The sequence below is a fragment of the Mobula hypostoma genome, chromosome 10, assembly GCF_963921235.1.
Source record: "Mobula hypostoma chromosome 10, sMobHyp1.1, whole genome shotgun sequence".
In the NCBI taxonomy this organism is placed as follows: domain Eukaryota; kingdom Metazoa; phylum Chordata; class Chondrichthyes; order Myliobatiformes; family Myliobatidae; genus Mobula; species Mobula hypostoma.
Window position 1 is genome coordinate 105,682,079 of NC_086106.1, and position 16,281 is coordinate 105,698,359.

The window sequence follows — 16,281 nt, forward strand, 5'->3', positions numbered from 1 at the left end:
GTCCTAGTGAGGCCAGAACTAGGAAGGTTATACAGATTAACAGATAGCTAAGAAGTTGGTGTAGGAGAGAAGGCAGATTTTTGGTTCATTGGGCTCTCTTCCAAGGAAGGTGGGACCTGTACAGAAGGGACAGTTAGCACCTGAACTGGAGGGGAACGAATATCCTAGCCGGAAGGTTTATTAATAGTGCACGGTAAACTTCAAGCAGAGTTACAGCGGGGTAGGAACCAGAGTGCCAGAACAGCTGGAGGAGAGGCTGTGGAGGCAGGTGTTCACAAGACCTCAATGTCAGGAATCAAAAAGTTAAGCATAGTTCAACCAGTGTCCAGAGCTGCATATATTTCAATGCAAGAAGTATCACAGGAAAGGCTGATGAGCTCAAGCCATGAACCAACACTTGGAATTGGGACAGGGTAGATGACAGAAGTTTATGTCCAGAAGCACTTTGCATCCAGTGACCACAATGCCATTAGATTAAAAGCAAATATGGAAAAAAGAAAGGTCTGGTCCACGAGTTGAAATTCCAAATTGGAGAAAGGCCAATTTTGAATCAGAAGTGATCTGGCAAGTGTGTATTGGGATAAACACTTTTCTGGCAAAAGTGTACTTGGAAAGTGGAGGCCTTCAAAACCAAAATTTTGAGACTACTGTACAGAGCTTGTATGTGACTGCCAGAACAAAAGGTAAAGATAACAAGAGTAGGGAACCTTGGTTTTGATTTTGAGGCCCTGGTTAAGAGAAAAAAAAGGAAGTGCATAGCAGCTATAGGCAAGTAGGAACAAATGAGGTGCTTATTGAGTACAAGAAATGCAAGAGAACACTTAAGAAAGAAATCAGGAGGGCTACAAGAAGGCATGAAGCTGCTCAAGCAGACGAGGTATAGAAGAATCCTCAGAGATTCTACAGATATTGACAAGGTCCCCCACGAGAGACTCATCCAGAAAGTCATGAGGCATGGGATCAGTGGGACCTTGGCTGTTTAGATAAAAAATTGGCTTGCAGGAAGAAAGCAGAGGGTAGTAATGGAAGGAAAGTATTCTGCCTGGAGGTCGGTGACTAGTGGAGTGCCGCAAGGATCTGTCCTGGGACCCCTGCTCTTTGTAATTTTTATAAATGACCTGAATGAAGAGGCGGAAGGATGGGTGAGTAAGTTTGCGGATGACATGAAGATTGGAAGAGTTACGGATGGAGCTGTAGGTTGTCAAAGGTTACAGGTGGATACAGACAGGATGCAGAGTTGGGCAGAAGAGTGGCAGACGGAGTTCAATCCGGATAAGTGTGAGGTGATGCATTTTGGACAGACAAACCAGAAAGCTGAGTACAGGGTTAATGGTCGGTTACTTAAGAGTGTGGGTGAACAGAGGGACCTTGGGGTTCAAATCCATACATCCCTCAAGGTCACTGCACAGGTTGATAGGATAGTTAAGGTGGCCTATGGGATGTTAGGTTTCATTAATAGGGGGATTGAGTTCAAGAGTAGAGAGGTCATGTTGCAACTCTACAAATCTCTGGTGAGAGCACACTTAAAAGAGTATTGTGTTCAGTTCTGGTCACCTCATTATAGGAAGGATGTGGAAGCTATAGAGAGGGTGCAGAGGAGATTTACCAGGATGTTGCCTAGATTGGAAAACAAGTCTTATGAGGCAAGGTTAGCAGAGCTGGGACTTCTCTTTTTGGAGCGTAGAAGGATGAGAGGGGACTTGATAGAGGTCTAAAAGATTATGAGAGGCATAGATAGGGTGGATAGCCAGTACCTGTTTCCCAGGGCACGAATAGCAAACACCAGAGGGCATATGTACAAAGTTAGAGAGGGAAGTTTAGGGGAGACATCAGGGGAAAGTTGTTGTTGGTGTTTTTTAAATACACAGAGGGTTGTGGGTGTCTGGAATGACTTGCCAAGGATGGTGGTGGAGGCTAAAACATTAGAAGTATTTAAGAGCCTCTTGGACAGGCATGGGGATGAAAGAAAAATAGAGGATTACGGGGTAGCGTGGGTTTAGTACTTTTTTTAAGGAATACATGGGTCGGCACAACATCGAGGGCTGAAGGGCCTGTACTATACTGTAGTATTCTAATGTCTAGATACGTTAAGAGCAAAAGAATTACAAGGGACAAAATTGGTCCTCAAGAAAACTAGAATGATAATCCATGTGTGGAGCCAAAACAGATGGGGGAGAACTTAAATGCATTCTTTGCATCTGTATTTACTTGGAAGACTGATACAGAATCTATGGAAGTGAGGCAAAGCAGCATCAACTTCATGGACCCTGTACAGATTATAGAGAATGTTTACTACTACCTTGAGGCAAATCAGGGTGGATAAGGTGTTCCCTCAGACCCTACAGGAGGCAAGTGCAGGACCCTAGCAGAGATATTTAAAACATCCTTAGTGACAGAATTACCAGAGGATTAGAGGATAGCCAATGTTGTTCTGCTGTTTAAAAAAGGCTCTAAACAGAGAACAGGAAAATATAGGCCAGTGTGCCTGACATCAGTTGTGGAAAAGTTATTGAAAGGAATTCTGAGAAACCAGATATATAAGTATTTGGATAGACATGGACCGATTAATGATAGTCAGCATGACTTCATGTGTGGTAGGTCATGTCTAATCAATCAGAGCTTTTCAAGGAAGTTACCAGCAAAGTGGACAAAGGCAAGGCAGTGGATGTTGTCTACATGGACTTTAGTAATGCACTTGACAAGAGTCCCTCATGGGAGGTCGGTCAAGAAGGTTCAGTCGCTCGGCATTCAGGATGTAGTGGTAAACTGGATTAGACTTTGGCTTTCTGGGAGAAGCCAGGGAGTGGTAGTAGATGGATGCCTCTGTCTGGAGACCTGTGACTAGTGCAGTAAAACAGGGATCAGTGCTGGGTCCTGAACTGTTCATCATTTATATCCATGATCTGGAAGATAATATGGCTAACTGGATCAGCAAATTTGCGACAACACCAAGATTTGGGGGGAGGGGAGGACTGGATAGTGAGGATGGCTATCATGGCTTGCAGTGGGATCTGCATCGGCCGAAAAAATTAGCTGAAAAATGGCAGATAGAATTTGTTGCAGACAAGTGTGAGGTTTTGCACTTTGACATGACCAACCAGCGTCGGTTTACAGTGAATAGTAGGTCATTGAGGAGCATGGAAGAACAAAGGGATCTGGGAATACAAGTACACAATTCAGTCACAGGCACATAAGGTTATAAAGAAAGCATTTGGCACACTGGCCTTTATAAATCAATGTATTCAGTATAGGAGATAGGATATTATGTTGAAGTTGTAGGAGACATTGGTGAGGTCTAAATTGGAGTATTGTGTGCAGTTTTTGGTCACCTACCTACAAGAAAGATGTAAACAAGGTTGAAAGAGTCCAGAGAAAATTTACAAGAATGTTGTCGGGTCTGGAGGACCTGAGTTACAAGAAAAGATTGAACATGTTAGGACTGTATTCCTTAGAACAGTGGTCCCCAAACACCGGGCCACGAGGAAACGATACCAGTCAGCTGCACCTTTCCTCATTCCCTGTCACGCACTGTTCAACTTGAACATAGGGTTGCCAACTGTCCCGCATTTGCCAGGACATCCTGTATATTGGGCTAAATTGGTTTGTCCCGTATTTCCCCCGCTAAGGGGGAGCATTCCTATGAAACCTTTCGTGCTGAAATGGCATAAAGCAAAGAAGCGATTACCATTAATTTATATGGGAAAATTTTTCAGCTTTCCCAGACCCAAAAAAATAACTTACCAAATAACACATAAAACCTAAAATAACACTAACATACAGTAAAAGCAGGAATATGATAAATACACAGCCTATATAAAGTAGAAATAATGTATGTACAGTATAATCGGGAAGATTCAACCAAAACCGATTTGTGGAAAAAAAAACCAGCACGTACGCACATGTGCACAGAGGTGCCCATGCAAGGATTCACGGTCATGGTAGTCTTTCACGGGGTAAACACAAGTGTCCCGGGATTTGACTGCTACTTTTGTCCCTTATTTTGGAGTGAGAAAGTTGGCAACCCTAACTGTAAAAGAGATGTTGAGGTGAGTTTAACCCTATTTGAACAACCACCCCCCAAGTCAGCCAATCCGTGGTGCAAAAAAGGTTGGGGACCCCTGCCTTAGAATGTAAAACATAGAGAAGAAATTTAATACAGGTATGCAAAATTATAAAGGGTGTACAGTGGGTAAATGCAAGCAGGCTTTTTCTACTGAGGTTGGGTGGGACTACAACCAGAGGTCATGGGTTAAGGGTGAAAGGAGAAGAGTTTAAGATGAGGGGAAACTTCATTCTGTAGTGAGAGTGTGGAATGAGCTGCCAGCACAAGTGGTGCACGCGAGCTCAATTTCAACGTTTGAGCGAAGTTCAGATAGGTACAAATATAGTAAGAATATGGAGGGCAATGGTCCTGGTGCAGATCAATAGGAGTAGGCTTCTCTATGACTCTAAACATTTTACAATGAATTCTCTGTCTCTGGGTTTCCAGATCTCCATCCTTTAACTATTTTGGCTCCAAGTAACCTGGCCTCCACCACAGATAAAATGATATTGTAATGTTTCTGTTCTTTAACAGATGTTAAAATCAAATGCTATCAATCTATTGCAATCTTTAATTAAGACTGTGGCTCTATTTAACTGCATAAACAATGTTGTGCTCAGTGACAACCTCACATCAAACTAAAAGGATAATGTGCTTTGATCCAAATCAATTCTAAACTATGAATATATTATAGCCGCTGCCAGCCATATCGACATAAACAATTTTACAATAAATTAAGTAACATCCTAGAGTTGGCCATGACTCATCAATACTACCTAGTTGCCTCGAAATCACTCTATGAGTAAAGTAAATGCTCTAGTCAGGGCAGATGATTTGACAGCTGGAAGTAGAACCACCCCTGATGGAACAATTAGGTTTAAGGAGTTTGAAGTGCCAAAAACTGACACTGATTTTCTAGGATGGATATGGGGCTTAAAATGAAATTGAGGAATCCCTTAATGGGAAGCCAATTGAAATCAGCATGATACATTGTGTGGCATCATGTTTGCAGATCACAGAACAAGGGAGATCCGTGTTTTGCAAAAGTCTAGAACAGAGGCTCCAAACCTTTTTCATGCCATGGACCAATACCGTTAAGCATCTGGGCCGTGGACCCTCAGTTGGGAATCCCTGCTCTAGAGAAAACAGACACGATTTGGGGCTTTAGCGTCGCATTCTGAGACAGGGCTAGGCTCAAGAGCCACAGAAGGGGAACTGGCCGGGCAAAGTTACGTCCTAAATCAAATCTGATGCAGATCTGATGCATCTGGAGAAGAAGATGGAGCTGGTGGAGCTGGGAACTGATTTGGGGGCGGGGGGGAGAGAGGAGAAGAGGAGAAGAGAAAACCAAAGCCCTAACAAAATTGTCTACAGACCTACCAATATTTAGCAGGGGCAAGGTAGTATAAAGTGTAGTGAACATGTGAAGATTAATGATCTACTCTGGTTCAACGTATAGATGAGAAATAAAATAAGGGCAGATCTTTACAGAGGCAAGTCAACAAGGTTAAGTTTATTGGCAAAGGAATAACCGTTACACCTATTTTCTGATTGGATAGAGGAGAACACAACAGAATCCAATCTTATCCAGTTGCCTGACAACGAAGGTTTGAACAAAGACCATCTTGAAAGGATACAAAGAGAAAGATTGGAAAGAACGCAGTTTGAGATTACTTCTTCCCACATTTAGCAACTTGGAAGAAAAACACATCTGATGTATGGATTCACTCAAGGAATTCCAGGAAAGATGAACATGGATTTCTGAGGGGATAATGAATTCAGGACATTGAAAGGAGAGGTAGAAGATTGGGATGCAGGCTGGTTCTGAGTAACAATGATGCATATTTGAAGAAGCACGAATAGTCACTTGGGGAACATTTAACATTGCCAGCTAATATGAGAGTCAGAGAGAGAGAAAGTTGATTGACAACAATTTATCGGCAATGTGGGTGAACAGCAGGAGTAAGGTCTCACAAATCGAGGACAGAAACTAGAGAAGACTGCAAGCTGAGTGAGGGCTGGGGTCGGGGGCAGCAACACCACCACCAAAATTAAAATCCATTTGGTCAATGAACCCATCACACTGTTGAATGCAAGAGTGAAAATAATGGAGAGCTGATAGTAGAGAGAATAAAGATTCCAGGATAATCTGAAGACAAGAGTAGGTCCATAAAGAAGTTTTGTGGTCCAAAATGATGCAGCAATGAATGCTCAAACCAGCTGCATTCCCTGAATGAGACAATATATGAAACCTGTTATTGACAATGGGATGGCTAATAAAAATGATCACGTGTTCAATCAGAAAATCATTAAAAGGTCATCATCTATGACATGCCCTGTTCATGTTAATACCATTCAGACTCAAGAGACTGAAGACTCACTTAGCGTTTTAAGTACAGATTCTTCCTCTCCACCATCAAGATTTGAATGGTCCATGAATGGTCCTCATTTTGTCTTTTGTACCATTTGTTTCATATGACATGGTAATTTTTGTCTTTCACTGACCTGCTACTGCAAAGCAAATTTCCCAACCTATCTCAGTGACAATAAACAACAGGAATTCTGCAGATGCTGGAAATTCAAGCAACACACATAAAAGTTGCTGGTGAACGCAGCAGGCCAGGCAGCATCTCTAGGAAGAGGTGCAGTCGACGTTTCAGGCCGAGACCCTTCGTCAGGACTAACTGAAGGAAGAGTGAGTAAGAACACAGCAGGCCAGGCAGCATCTCTAGGAAGAGGTGACAATAAACCCGATTCAGATTATTTTCTACGCTGCAGCTAAATCAAGCAGCGCTTCTGAGAGTGTTTTGATTTACTGAGTGACTAAAACATCACCCAGCTTCAGCATACTTAATAAATAAAAATCTTCATGACTACTATTATCATCCCAAAAAAAACCAGCAATAATATTTGAAAAGATAGTGTAAAAATGCTCAAGATGCATCAAGTAATATGGCATTTGAGCAAGGTTTCTTCTCTTATTCTCACTCAGACATGAGGGAATATCTGCAGTCTGCACAAACAGATGAATGCTTCGCAAACCACATCAAGGTGCCCCAAGGCTCACCACCAATGATGTAAACAACTGGCAAATATGGCATATCAGATTCCAAAATTTAAAAATTAGCTATCTTGTGCACCTGCCTTCCTTCTGCAGCTACAATGCACCATATCAGAGGAGCAAAATGCATCAGAAGCTGAAGATTTAAAAATAAAGTATGAACACTTCAACTCATTGTTAACCGTCTGACTGAACTGCAGAGTATGTTTACTCCACTGCACAGTCCTAGTAATCCAAACAGGATAGATGGGAGTATTTGTATATGTAAAGTAGGAAGCATTCCAAATAAGGAGTACATGCCAGCCTTAGGGAATGAAAGAAATAATGGCGGGAGAAGGGGAGAGAAAACCCAAAACATGAGAGGAGTAAAAGCACGACGAAGAGTTACTGACGAAAAACGTTACTCGTTTCTCTCTCGAATGCTGCTTATCCTCCTGAGCATTTACAATCTTTACTGTTTCACATTTTAGGCTCCGGCGTTAATTTCCTTTATTTTCTGTCATGAAGAGTTACCCGTTATGCTTTAGTTAATAAATGATGGCAATGTGTAGATGTGCTATGCAGTAAAGACTAATCAGAGTACCCCGGTTTATACTGCTCTCAACCCACGGTATACACATTTAACGCTGGTGCCCACTATTTTCCCTTGAAGCAAATCGTAAAGCTTCTAAATAAAATAGACTAAGCCTCGCTTTCTGGGCTTGGCCGCAAAGCTTTCTTTCTTCAACTATTCCACCACTCCCCCAACCCAATTCCGTGAGTTCAACGTGGAGAAATCAGCGGTAAGGTAGCGGCTGAAATGCGCGGAGCAACCGAACATTCGTGCCCACAGCAGGGCGTCCAAATACGGGATAAAAGCAAGCATTTCCCCCTCTGCTTTATCAACGCAATCGCTGCAGCACTGGCTCCTGGGCTGTGCAGTTCCATGCGCGGCCTCCCTCCGCTGTTTTTGCTGCAGGGAGCGAAGCGGCAGCGAGTCGCAGGCGCCCCCCACGCTCCGAGCGGAGACGGACCCTCGGTGATTGGCGGTGTTAGCTGGAATGCAGCAGCCACCAGGGCTCAGTAGACACTCCGGGAAAAACGCGCGGGCTGGTCCGCGATCCCGGGCCAGACTCTCAACCTGGAACGGATCTCCAAACATTCCCTCCACCACCACCCCCCTCCCCAACACACACACACACACACACACCTCTGAGCACGAGTTCACCCTCTCACCGATTCCACCCCCTCCCATACAAACCACCGTCTGACTGGGCGAGACGGCTCCAAACCGCCACCACCGCCTCCCATCCATCCCCCCACCAAAATAAAGCCTCCCTAGTTCTTTGATGCATGAAACGAGAAAGAAAAATAAATTCAATGGCCATGAACAGAGGTATTAAAATGATAGATAAACAGACCGAATGTCCTTGACCATCCAGCAGGTTGGGTTTTTAATTTTAATACAGCTACCAGGTATAAAAACAGACCTACCATCAAACAAAACATTACCCCAAACCATGCAAAAATATCACACATCGTTAGTAGTTTGTGCAATTACTCCCGGAGACGAGCCATTTGTTGCACGAAAATCTTTACAGAAATGCAACCCACAATTACTTAAAAATAATACGGCAAACTGACTGCTTTCCCCCACCCCCTTTCGATTCGACCGGAGCACACCTCGCGGATTTTTTTGTTCACTCAGATTTGCCCGAGTCCGCCATTATTACATTCAACCACCCCTGCGTGAGGCGCACAGTCACAGCCCTGGAGAAAGAATGCCAGAAAATCATCTTCAATCCCCACATTTCAATTGCCACTAGAATTAATGACGCAAACAGAAAAGTCAATTTTAAATTCCTGGAGGCCGTTTATGACATAAATTGAAGCGAAAAAGTGCAGAGATACCTGCGCCACGGCTGCAAGAACACCACCACCCAGCTCCAGATATCGGCGGTTCCACTCGGATCCGATACCCTCGCTTTCTAACAACCGCTGCGAAGCTGGGCGCCCCGCCTGATTGACAGGGGAAGGGGCGGGGCGCACCCTTTGATTGATGGCCTCGGCGCGGGTGGGCGGTGCCACGCTCCAAGGGCCCGGCGGAGGAGGCGGGTCGACGCGGCTGATTGACAACCAGGGGGCGCGAGAGAGGGCGGTACGCTGACCCCCACCGGAACCATTGAAGTGGTTCCGCGCGCGTTCCTTGGGGCCTTCCTTGCCTCTCGAATTTGTGGGGGGGGGGGCGGTTAAATAACCTGGGAATGTTTAATAGAGAAATATGTGGCGGCCGGTCACAGCGCGGGGGTGGGGGGTGTAAAATATATAGCAAACTTTTCGGGGGCAAATCAAAACATTTATTGTGTGGGAAGCGTATATCTTCATTATCAGCAGATTTTTTTTGTTCATTTTGATGGATCGTCATTAAAAGAAGTTTTTAAGCATGCATGTGTCCACGTAAAGCTGTGTATTCATTATTGCATCGCCGTGAAAACTGTTCGGAGACGTTGTCAATTAAAAATAACACAGTTGAACGATAAAGATTCAATAAAATATAGTTAATTCCTGGATCTCACTTTTTCGACGCTGACCAGCCCTCATATACTGTCCCCAAAACAAGTGCGGCGCTGAGACTCGCCACTCAGTATATACAGCCAGCAAATTCAGACCTCACAACGACCATTGTTCAGCCCAACCATGAACAAAGCAAATCCTTAAATAATATTAGGATCGTGCCAAACTCAGACCAATCACTAAATCATTGCGGAAAGAGGGAACTAAACCAATAGAGACTCAAGAGACAGCAGATGCTGGAAACTGGAGCAACAAACAATCTGTTGGAGGAACAGGTCGAGCAAGATCTGTGTCGATGTTTCGGGCTGAACCTCTGCAACAGGATTCCTTTCTTCCCACAGATGCTGCTCAACTTACTGACTTCCTCTAGATTATTTGTCGGAAATCAACTAACACCAAATTTGTCAATTTGCACCAAAAATCTATTCCTTTGTAATGATTTTAATTTAATTTGATTTTGTGTGGCATTGCATACATATCGTGGTTTGAAGTACTGTACACGAATTTAATGGTCTATATGTATATATTAGGAGTTGGAAGTATTGTGGACTAACCTATAAATGTGAATGTTGTGGAGAGCTGGGTGAATTTTGGATATTGTAGAATACATTAGGTTTTGTTTGAGTAAAATTTACAATGGAATACAGAGGGTAGATTGAATGTTGCTCAGAAATGTGCCCTTTTGTATCTATGGGGTGTCATGGAATAATTTCTATGGCAATTTTATGTGCCTGTGCATTGCAAATTTCCACTGCGGCATCCTCTCAAACAGGAGTGCTTTAATTTTCTTCGGACTTATAAATTTAAAACTGTCAGGTCTGGGACTTTCCTATTTCTGTTATAGCCATTTTGTGATTTCCTGTTCTTTAAAGTGCAGGAAAACTGTCTGCCAAGCAGAACAAGACTGAGAAAAAAAACGCTGCTGTATCTTATTCCTACTCTATCAAAACTGATAATATTCTTTAGCAATTGAATCTATCATTTATTATCTAATAACTTATGTTTTATCCACAATCATACTGTTTTCACTATGACAACGTGCAATGCTTTATCCTCATTACTGCTCTCAACACTTTCTAACATTACTGTTTCTCATCTTAAAATTATTATTAGTATCTTGTAATGGAAATTCACAACCTATTATTAAAAATAATTACAAGTTGTTACCATTACATGTTGATCTCATTTGTATTAAGTGCAAAACAATAGAATATCAGGCAAATGCATGAAATTTAGTTTACAAATATTGCTGACAGTAAAGTAGTATAGTGTTAAAAATTTAAAAAACCTATTTGAAACATTCATTATCATTATAATAGATTAGCCCAACACACAAAGTTTATCATACATTAAATTCCAACCAAGTGTGGAATATGTTGGTATTTATGCGTGTACAAGTTCCTTAAGTTTGTTATAACTAGGGATGGTATTGGGGATAAGTTCCCACTTCCTATTAGATGCTCTCAATGGTGTGCGTCTCAATGGCTTTCACAAGTAGCTAAGCCTGGCGGAACCCTTTCTACCGACAGGAGAAGGGGCAAAGGCAGGATACTGCCACTTTAAAACCAGTTGCTTTGGGCAGACGGAGCTCATTAGCCGTGGTTGGCAGCTTACCGGAGAAAAAGAAAACTGATCTCAAACCTCTGCTGCCTTGCAGCTGTACCCGCTCATAGAGAAGGCTTCGGGAGTAAACCCCAAGGGAAAATAACAGAGCTGGAATTCTGACATTGAGTTCAAAGCTGACTGACAACTCCTGCAACACTGCTGGTGCCAATCTGAATCAGCCTCTGCCGTTCCTTTGGATTCATCAACTGCGTGGTGAAAGGGAGCCTGCTACATGGACAACAGCTTGTGTATTGGTTTGTTTATCACGTAGACAGCTGGGATCCAACATCCATGGTCGACCCTTACCAACAGAGGGCCTCAAAGAATGCAACTACACACAGGTCTACCTCAGGAATTGAAAATGCAAGTTAAAGATCTAACAGCAAAATCTTCATAAGCTGAGGTGCAATATACCTTCTTAGAAAGCCACAATGGAATGAAAGGCAGTAATCAGGCAAGGAATTGTTTCATTTAATACATTAGGGTAACGTAAATCATTCAGCAGGAAAAAAGCACATTATTTTAAACTGATTTTCTATAATGATTTTTACCCATCCACGTGAATTGCTGTGCTCAATACATTTATACATCTCTCCTATTTCTATTTCTTCCCTTCAACTCATTTAATCCAGTTTAATAACATCTACCTCTGCAGCTTTAGACAAAGTGCCCAAAGCATTGTTAGGAATCCGTACCCATCCAAAATTCTCTTTGACCCACTACCATTAGGAAGGAGCCACAAAACCATCATGACTTGAACTGGTAGACTGCATAACAGCTTCTTCCATCAGGCTGTGAGACTAATGAATATCATACCACACTGAGGTTTTGTCACTAGGACAGCAAGCGGTTTATTGTTTACCTGTGCTGTACACTTCATGCATTTTTAATTATATTGTATTAACTTATTTATGGCAATATTTTCTTTTATGTGCTGTGTGTGATATATGTTTTGTGGGTGCTCCATGGTCCGGAGAAATGTTGTTTCATTCAGTTGTATATATTGTTACGTACCCCGTAACTGGGTTGCCAAACCAGCAGAAATGGACCACTAGTTGGAGTCTGGTTTACTAGAAACTAATAAAGTTTTATTAAAGAAATAAGTAACACAGTACTCTAATGGTAAGGATATAAATGCAACAGGTTAGCAATGATAAAACACACATGTACACAGAACTAGGGTAATAGGAATCAAGCAAGCTCTATCGCAGCCTGGGGGTAAAATGATCAGTCTTAAAGTGACGCAGAGTTCAGTTCAGCTTAGTACAGTTTGCAGTAATCACTGTTGTGCCATTGGAGAGAGAGAGAGAGAGAGAGATGCAAATTTGATTCAGGCAGACCTTTGATGATCACAGGTGGTTTCGGGCGGACAATTTTATGTCTTCTATTCTGCTGTGGTCACCGACTGTGACCCCTCCGTTCCGGATACAATCGTTCTTCCGCGGTGAACCCGGCACCCAGGCAAGGGCGGACACACACACCAGGTTCCCACCGATCGTACCTTTGCACCCATTGCGTCTATGGTCGATTCCCGCGAACCGGACCTCCAAACTTGCACCCACTTGTGGGGGCACACCGCTCTTCCAGGGTCTCGTTATCTCGTGATCTTGTGGTGTGTGTTGTACCTTAGCGAACCTGTTCTTTTTATCCCCCTGCTGGAGTATCGCCTGTCCATCAAACTTCAAACAGTTCAGGTTCAAAGCAACCGGTCTGTCAATATTCTGAATTGTGTTTCTTTTCCGCTATCTCTCTCCTCTCTCATTAACATTTTGAATGCTTCTCCATTTGTCTCCCGTATCTCTCTCAGTAGCATCAATAGTCTGATAACTTGGTTTGTCGTCACAATATGTACAGTCTGATGGCAATAAGCTTGAGTTTGAACTTGAACTCTTCTTGATATAAACAGTGGAACCGTCTTCACTAACTATGTGCAAGATTATCTGAGACTGCTCAGTATGTTATCACCAGTTTTGGGATTGTTATATAAGATCTTAAAATACAAGGTATTTTTTTTGACAGATTATCTAGATGGGAAAACAAATATCATTAAAGAGTCAGCATATGATTGGATGATCAATTGCATATGTAAATAGTGTAAATGGTGTGTGCAATGACTGAACGACGTACTAGAGTCTTTAGCAGCCACATAAAGTTCTTGAGGTCTGAATGTAGCTGGCAGTCATGAGCAACGTGTTTTGCCATAGCTACAGACATAAAGCCTCCAAGAATCACACAGACCTTATATGCCTACTCAGTAAAGCCCACTGACAATTTGGCAGACTAAAGCTGGGCAGACAGTACAATCTTCAATTTGCGGTGCAATTAACAAACAAGTTTCTGTCCCAGGGTTTGCTGCTATGGTTTAACAATCAGTTCCCACCATTGGTTTATTTGAACTTGATCTTTCTCTGGATTCTCGGACTGGGAGTTGCTGAAAGGAAGGTGCATTGGAGAAGGGGAATTACACAGGATCATCTGGCATGAGGCAAAGTGGCCCTTAAAGAGCACCTGGGATCTGCAGAAACAGGGCAAGCAACAGTTTACATTATTAAAGATGAAGAGGAATTTCTTTAGCCAGAGGGCAGTGAATCTGCAGAATTCATTGTCACAGGTGGCTGTGGAGGCCAAGTCATTGGGTATATTTTAAGCGGAGGTGAGGTTATTAGGTTCTAGGTAAGTATAAGCATCAAAGGCAGGAGAATGGGGTTGAGAGGGATAATAAACCAGCCATAATGGAATACCAGAGTAGACCTGATGGGCCAAATGGCCTAATTCTGCTCCTATGTTTTATGGTCATAACCATAGTCCAACCCATTAAGTGTCAATTAGAACAGCAGTTTGCTTGTTACCCATTGTAGCACATTTCTACTGCCAAAAATTGGAGGGGAGAAAGCTTTTTGAAGTACCAAGTTATTCTGGCAAAGATACTTCCTCAGTGCTTAGATTTAGCTAAAATTGCTATGGAGCATAAGACACAGGAGCAGAATTAGGCCATTCAGCCCATTGAGTCTGCTGTGCCATTCCATCAGAGCTGATCCCAGATCCCTTCAACCACATATACCTGGCTTCTCACCATAACCCTTGATGCCCTGACCGATCAGGAAACAATCAACTTCCATCTTAAATATACCCACGGACTTGACCTCCACCGCAGTCTGTGGCAGTGCAATCCACAGATTTACTACTCTCTGGCTAAAAAATATACCTCTTACTTCAATTTTGAGACTGTGCCCTCCAGTTCTGGACACCTCCACCAGAGGAAACATCCTCTCCACATCTACCTTATCTAGTCCTATCAACATTCGGTAGGTTTCAATGAGATCTGCGCCCCTCCCCCCCCCCAACATTCTTCTAGCAACAGGGAAGTACGTCCAGGTCAGATTGTTCTGTGTGATTTAGAGTTGGTGCTGTTGTGTAGCTGTTGCCTTTATCCTTTAGTGTACAGATTACAGGCTTTGCACTAAAGTAGCCATGACAGCAACATCCATTTTGTAAACAACACAAGGTGTAGTCACAGTGTGCTATTGGTGGAAGGCGTAAATGTTAGGATTGTGAATTAGATGCCATTCTCATGGTTGCTGTATTCTGGATAGTCAAAGTTGCATGCATCCAGGCAAGTGCAGGGTATTTGATCACTCTCCTGATTTATGCCTTGGAGATGGTGGAAAGGTTTTGAAGTATCAAAAAGAGAGCACTTGCCACAAGTTAACTAGTCTCTGATGTGATCTTGTAACTACTTTGTATGGCATTTAACTGACGGATTCAGTTGAGTTATAATCAATGATCTCCAGGATGTTAATAGCATTTAGCATAAAATGTGGGTGCTTAGGTTCTCACTTGTCTGAGATATTCATTGCCTAGCACTTTTATGATGCAAATGTTACTTGTCACAAATAAGCCAATAGAACATAGAGCAGTATAGCACAGTACAGGTCTTCCAGCCAGTGTAGTTGTGCCAACTTTTTACTTGCTCCAAGATCAATCTGACTCTTCCCTCCCGCATAGCCCTCAATATCTCCTTCATCCATGTGCCTACCTAAGAGTCTCTTAAATATCCCTTATGTATCTGCCTCTACCACCAGCCCTGGGCAATGTGTTCCATGCACTTACCACTCTCTGTGTAAAAAACACTATCTCTGACAACATTCTTATACTTTCCTCCAATCACCTTAAAAATATATCTTCCCATTTTAGCCATTGCTGCCCTGGGAAGAAAGCATTGACTGTCCACTCTCTCTATGCCTCTTATTGTTAGGGAATTTTTGGGGATGGGATTTATAGCAAATAGCTCCAGCCACCATACTTCTAATCTGAACAGAGATTGCAGATTAAATTTAAAATGCAGTTCTGAACAATGAGTTCGTAAAAGCTGTGAGTCACAGACCAGGCAATGCTGATTAAAATTCATTTAGATATCTGTGGTGTGGGTACAAAGTGGGAGGTGTGGAGTTTATATGTAGTTCAAAGAAAGCATTGTGAATGTATCATAAATATGGAATTGTCCTTTGATCTTTAAACATAACATGTTATGTAGCATTGGGTCAGGCAGACCTCTTGCTCTGAAAGAGTCTCAGTATGATAACTCCAGTCTCTTATTTTGTCCAATAAAGAGACTACTTCATGTCTATCAGTACTCCTCTTCGCTGACTATGTTCATGTGACAATACTTATTATCTTATACATCTTTATCAAGTCACCTCTCATCCTCCAAAGTTCAAGGTAAGTTTATTATCAATGTACGTATATGTCTCCAAATACAACACTGAGATTCATTTTCTTGCCAGTATACTCAGTAAATCCAATAACCATAACCTATCCTCATAAGACAAGCTCACTAATCCAGGCAGCACCCTGGTAAATCTCCTCTGAATCCTCACTGAAGCTTTCACATTCTTCCTTTTATGAGGTAACCAGAAGTGATGTGGTACTTCAAGTGTGGTCTAATCCAGTGGTTCTCAACGTTTGGCCATGTCGGATTTCATAGGGGCCACAAGTAAACATCAAGAAATTGGGGGCCACA

The 16,281-nt window shown here is 42.5% G+C and overlaps 1 protein-coding gene across 1 annotated transcript in view; it reads right to left on the reverse strand.

Annotated features, from left to right (window-relative positions):
- Positions 1–9,075, reverse strand: part of LOC134353092 (zinc finger MYM-type protein 3-like) — a 108,763-nt gene extending 99,688 nt beyond the window's left edge. Inside the window, exon 1 of the mRNA XM_063060985.1 lies at positions 8,994–9,075. The gene's annotated coding sequence lies outside the window, so the exon portion shown is untranslated. The remainder of the gene's footprint in view (positions 1–8,993) is intronic.
- Positions 9,076–16,281: the final 7,206 nt, after the last annotated feature.